The sequence below is a fragment of the Hoplias malabaricus genome, unplaced genomic scaffold, assembly GCF_029633855.1.
Source record: "Hoplias malabaricus isolate fHopMal1 unplaced genomic scaffold, fHopMal1.hap1 scaffold_54, whole genome shotgun sequence".
Taxonomy (NCBI): Eukaryota; Metazoa; Chordata; class Actinopteri; order Characiformes; family Erythrinidae; genus Hoplias; species Hoplias malabaricus.
Window position 1 is genome coordinate 300,127 of NW_027101162.1, and position 4,837 is coordinate 304,963.

General features: G+C 50.6%; 3 non-coding genes across 3 annotated transcripts; all 3 read left to right on the forward strand.

Annotated features, from left to right (window-relative positions):
• On the forward strand, positions 1-87 carry trnay-aua (transfer RNA tyrosine (anticodon AUA)). The gene is given in 2 exon segments: positions 1-37; positions 52-87. It is a non-coding gene; the product is annotated as a tRNA-Tyr (tRNA).
• Positions 88-2,712: 2,625 nt separating this feature from the next.
• Positions 2,713-2,799, forward strand: trnay-gua (transfer RNA tyrosine (anticodon GUA)). Its single transcript is given in 2 exon segments — positions 2,713-2,749; positions 2,764-2,799. It is a non-coding gene; the product is annotated as a tRNA-Tyr (tRNA).
• A 1,277-nt stretch (positions 2,800-4,076) lies between these two features.
• Positions 4,077-4,163, forward strand: trnay-gua (transfer RNA tyrosine (anticodon GUA)). Its single transcript is given in 2 exon segments — positions 4,077-4,113; positions 4,128-4,163. It is a non-coding gene; the product is annotated as a tRNA-Tyr (tRNA).
• Positions 4,164-4,837: the final 674 nt, after the last annotated feature.

The window sequence follows — 4,837 nt, forward strand, 5'->3', positions numbered from 1 at the left end:
CCTTTGATAGCTCAGTTGGTAGAGCGGAGGACTATAGTTGTTAATAAGGCAATCCTTAGGTCGCGGGTTCAAATCCGGCTCAAAGAAGACTTTTCTTTTCCCTCGCGCCACTGCGGGATATCATGGCCAGGTGCCTGCCTGCAGATGCGCTGGCATGCCAGAGTGCAATCTGCTGAAGGCAGTGACGGATCATTTACACTGTTCCATTCAAATTTCTCAAACATTATCTTGCCTCCCTAAAAGACTTGCAGACTTGAAAGCATAAAGCCACGCTGGTGTGGGTGTGTGGAGGTGGTGAATGAGGCAGCAACGTGTCGTTTAGAAGTTTGGCAAAAAAGGAAGTAGCAGAAGGAGGACGCTTTACATTCCTTTAACCTACACAGCATGTGGGTGGGGGGCTTCCAGAGTCTTGTAGTGGACTTGGTGTGCAAGAAAGCACACGCTTCGCTGACCGGGAATCGAACCCGGGCCGCGGCGGAGAGAGCGCCGAATCCTAGCCACTAGACCACCAGGGACACCGTTTTTAGCCATGTCTGAAAGGAAGGAGATAGGATTAAGTTCAGGGGCTAGGGCTAGGCTTTTGCCAGATGTACTCGTTCTACAATCATAGGAGAGCATCCGAGTCTGTCCTAAATGCACTTGTCAGTTTTCAGTCCAACTCTTTAGGCTAGCACCTTTGATAGCTCAGTTGGTAGAGCAGAGGACTGTAGTTGTTAATAAGGCAATCCTTAGGTCGCGGGTTCAAATCCGGCTCGAAGAAGACTTTTCTTTTCCCTCGCGCCACTGCGGGATATCATGGCCAGGTGCCTGCCTGCAGATGCGCTGGCATGCCAGAGTGCATTCTGCTGAAGGCAGTGACGGATCATTTACACTGTTCCATTCAAATTTCTCAAACATTATCTTGCCTCCCTAAAAGACTTGCAGACTTGAAAGCATAAAGCCACGCTGGTGTGGGTGTGTGGAGGTGGTGAATGAGGCAGCAACGTGTCGTTTAGAAGTTTGGCAAAAAAAGGAAGTAGCAGAAGGAGGACGCTTTACATTCCTTTAACCTACACAGCATGTGGGTGGGGGGCTTCCAGAGTCTTGTAGTGGACTTGGTGTGCAAGAAAGCACACGCTTCCCTGACCGGGAATCGAACCCGGGCCACGGCGGTGAGAGCGCCGAATCCAAGCCACTAGACCACCAGGGACACCGTTTTCAACCACGTCTGAAAGGAAGGAGATAGGATTAAGTTCAGGGGCTAGGGCTAGGCTTTTGCCAGATGTACTCGTTCTACAATCATAGGAGAGCATCCGAGTCTGTCCTAAATGCACTTGTCAGTTTTCAGTCCAACTCTTTAGGCTAGCACCTTTGATAGCTCAGTTGTTAGAGCGGAGGACTGTAGTTGTTAATAAGGCGATCCTTAGGTCGCTGGTTCAAATCCGGCTCGAAGGAGACTTTTCTTTTCCCTCGTGCCACTGCAGGATATCATGGCCAGGTGCCTGCCTGCAGATGCGCTGGCATGCCAGAGTGCAATATGCTGAAGGCAGTGACGGATCATTTACATTGTTCCATTCAAATTTCTCAAACTTTATCTTGCCTCCCTAAAAGACTTGCAGACTTGAAAACATAAAGCCACGCTGGTGTGGGTGTGTGGAGGTGGTGAATGAGGCAGCAACGTGTCGTTTAGAAGTTTGGCAAAAAAGGAAGTAGCAGAAGGAGGACGCTTTACATTCCTTCAACCTACACAGCCCAGCATCTGGTTGGGGGGGGGGACTTTCCAGAGTCTTGTAGTGGACTTGGTGTGCAAGAAAGCACACACTTCCCTGACCGGGAATCGAACCCGGCCGCAGCGGTGAGAGCGCCGAATCCTAGCCACTAGACCACCAGGGCCACCGTTTTCAGCTACGTCTGAAAGGAAGGAGATAGGATTAAGTTCAGGGGCTAGGGCTAGGCTTTTGCCGGATGTACTCGCTCTACAATCATAGGAGTGCATGAGAGTCTGTCCTAAACGCACTTGTCAGTTTTCAGTCCAACCCTTTAGCATAGCACCTTCGATAGCTCAGTTGGTAGAGCGGAGGACTGTAGTTGTTAATAAGGCGATCCTTAGGTCGCTGGTTCAAATCAGGCTCGAAGGAGACTTTCTTTTCCCTCGCGCCACTGCGGGATATCATGGCCAGGTGCCTGCCTCCAGATGCACTGGCATGCCCGAGTGCAATATGCTGAAGGCAGTGACGGATCATTTACACTGTTCCATTCAAATTTCTCAAACTTTATCTTGCCTCCCTAAAAGACTTGCAGACTTGAAAACATAAAGCCACGCTGGTGTGGGTGTGAGGAGGTGGTGAATGAGGCAGCAACGTGTCGTTTAGAAGTTTGGCAAAAAAGGAAGTAGCAGAAGGAGGACGCTTTACATTCCTTCAACCTACACAGCCCAGCATGTGGGTGGGGGGGGGGACCTTCCAGAGTCTTGTAGTGGACTTGGTGTGCAAGAAAGCACACACTTCCCTGACCGGGAATCGAACCCGGCCGCAGCGGTGAGAGCGCCGAATCCTAGCCACTAGACCACCAGGGCCACCGTTTTCAGCCACGTCTGAAAGGAAGGAGATAGGATTAAGTTCAGGGGCTAGGGCTAGGCTTTTGCCGGATGTACTCGCTCTACAATCATAGGAGTGCATGAGAGTCTGTCCTAAACGCACTTGTCAGTTTTCAGTCCAGCCCTTTAGCATAGCACCTTCGATAGCTCAGTTGGTAGAGCGGAGGACTGTAGTTGTTAATAAGGCGATCCTTAGGTCGCTGGTTCAAATCCGGCTCGAAGGAGACTTTTCTTTTCCCTCGTGCCACTGCGGGATATCATGGCCAGGTGCCTGCCTGCAGATGCACTGGCATGCCAGAGTGCAATATGCTGAAGGCAGTGACGGATCATTTACATTGTTCCATTCAAATTTCTCAAACTTTATCTTGCCTCCCTAAAAGACTTGCAGACTTGAAAACATAAAGCCACGCTGGTGTGGGTGTGTGGAGGTGGTGAATGAGGCAGCAACGTGTCGTTTAGAAGTTTGGCAAAAAAGGAAGTAGCAGAAGGAGGACGCTTTACATTCCTTCAACCTACACAGCCCAGCATCTGGTTGGGGGGGGGACTTTCCAAAGTCTTGTAGTGGACTTGGTGTGCAAGAAAGCACACACTTCCCTGACCGGGAATCGAACCCGGCCGCAGCGGTGAGAGCGCCGAATCCTAGCCACTAGACCACCAGGGCCACCGTTTTCAGCTACGTCTGAAAGGAAGGAGATAGGATTAAGTTCAGGGGCTAGGGCTAGGCTTTTGCCGGATGTACTCGCTCTACAATCATAGGAGTGCATGAGAGTCTGTCCTAAACGCACTTGTCAGTTTTCAGTCCAACCCTTTAGCATAGCACCTTCGATAGCTCAGTTGGTAGAGCGGAGGACTGTAGTTGTTAATAAGGCGATCCTTAGGTCGCTGGTTCAAATCAGGCTCGAAGGAGACTTTCTTTTCCCTCGCGCCACTGCGGGATATCATGGCCAGGTGCCTGCCTCCAGATGCACTGGCATGCCCGAGTGCAATATGCTGAAGGCAGTGACGGATCATTTACACTGTTCCATTCAAATTTCTCAAACTTTATCTTGCCTCCCTAAAAGACTTGCAGACTTGAAAACATAAAGCCACGCTGGTGTGGGTGTGAGGAGGTGGTGAATGAGGCAGCAACGTGTCGTTTAGAAGTTTGGCAAAAAAGGAAGTAGCAGAAGGAGGACGCTTTACATTCCTTCAACCTACACAGCCCAGCATGTGGGTGGGGGGGGGGACCTTCCAGAGTCTTGTAGTGGACTTGGTGTGCAAGAAAGCACACACTTCCCTGACCGGGAATCGAACCCGGCCGCAGCAGTGAGAGCGCCGAATCCTAGCCACTAGACCACCAGGGCCACCGTTTTCAGCCACGTCTGAAAGGAAGGAGATAGGATTAAGTTCAGGGGCTAGGGCTAGGCTTTTGCCGGATGTACTCGCTCTACAATCATAGGAGTGCATGAGAGTCTGTCCTAAACGCACTTGTCAGTTTTCAGTCCAACCCTTTAGCATAGCACCTTCGATAGCTCAGTTGGTAGAGTGGAGGACTGTAGTTGTTAATAAGGCGATCCTTAGGTCGCTGGTTCAAATCCGGCTCGAAGGAGACTTTTCTTTTCCCTCGTGCCACTGCGGGATATCATGGCCAGGTGCCTGCCTGCAGATGCACTGGCATGCCAGAGTGCAATATGCTGAAGGCAGTGACGGATCATTTACATTGTTCCATTCAAATTTCTCAAACTTTATCTTGCCTCCCTAAAAGACTTGCAGACTTGAAAACATAAAGCCACGCTGGTGTGGGTGTGTGGAGGTGGTGAATGAGGCAGCAACGTGTCGTTTAGAAGTTTGGCAAAAAAGGAAGTAGCAGAAGGAGGACGCTTTACATTCCTTCAACCTACACAGCCCAGCATGTGGGTGGGGGGGGACCTTCCAGAGTCTTGTAGTGGACTTGGTGTGCAAGGAAGCACACACTTCCCTGACCGGGAATCAAACCCGGCCGCAGCGGTGAGAGCGCCGAATCCTAGCCACTAGACCACCAGGGCCACCGTTTTCAGCTACGTCTGAAAGGAAGGAGATAGGATTAAGTTCAGGGGCTAGGGCTAGGCTTTTGCCGGATGTACTCGCTCTACAATCATAGGAGTTCATGAGAGTCTGTCCTAAACGCACTTGTCAATTTCAGTCCAACCTTTTAGCATAGCACCTTCGATAGCTCAGTTGGAAGAGCGGAGGACTGTAGTTGTTAATAAGGCGATCCTTAGGTCGCTGGTTCAAATCAGGCTC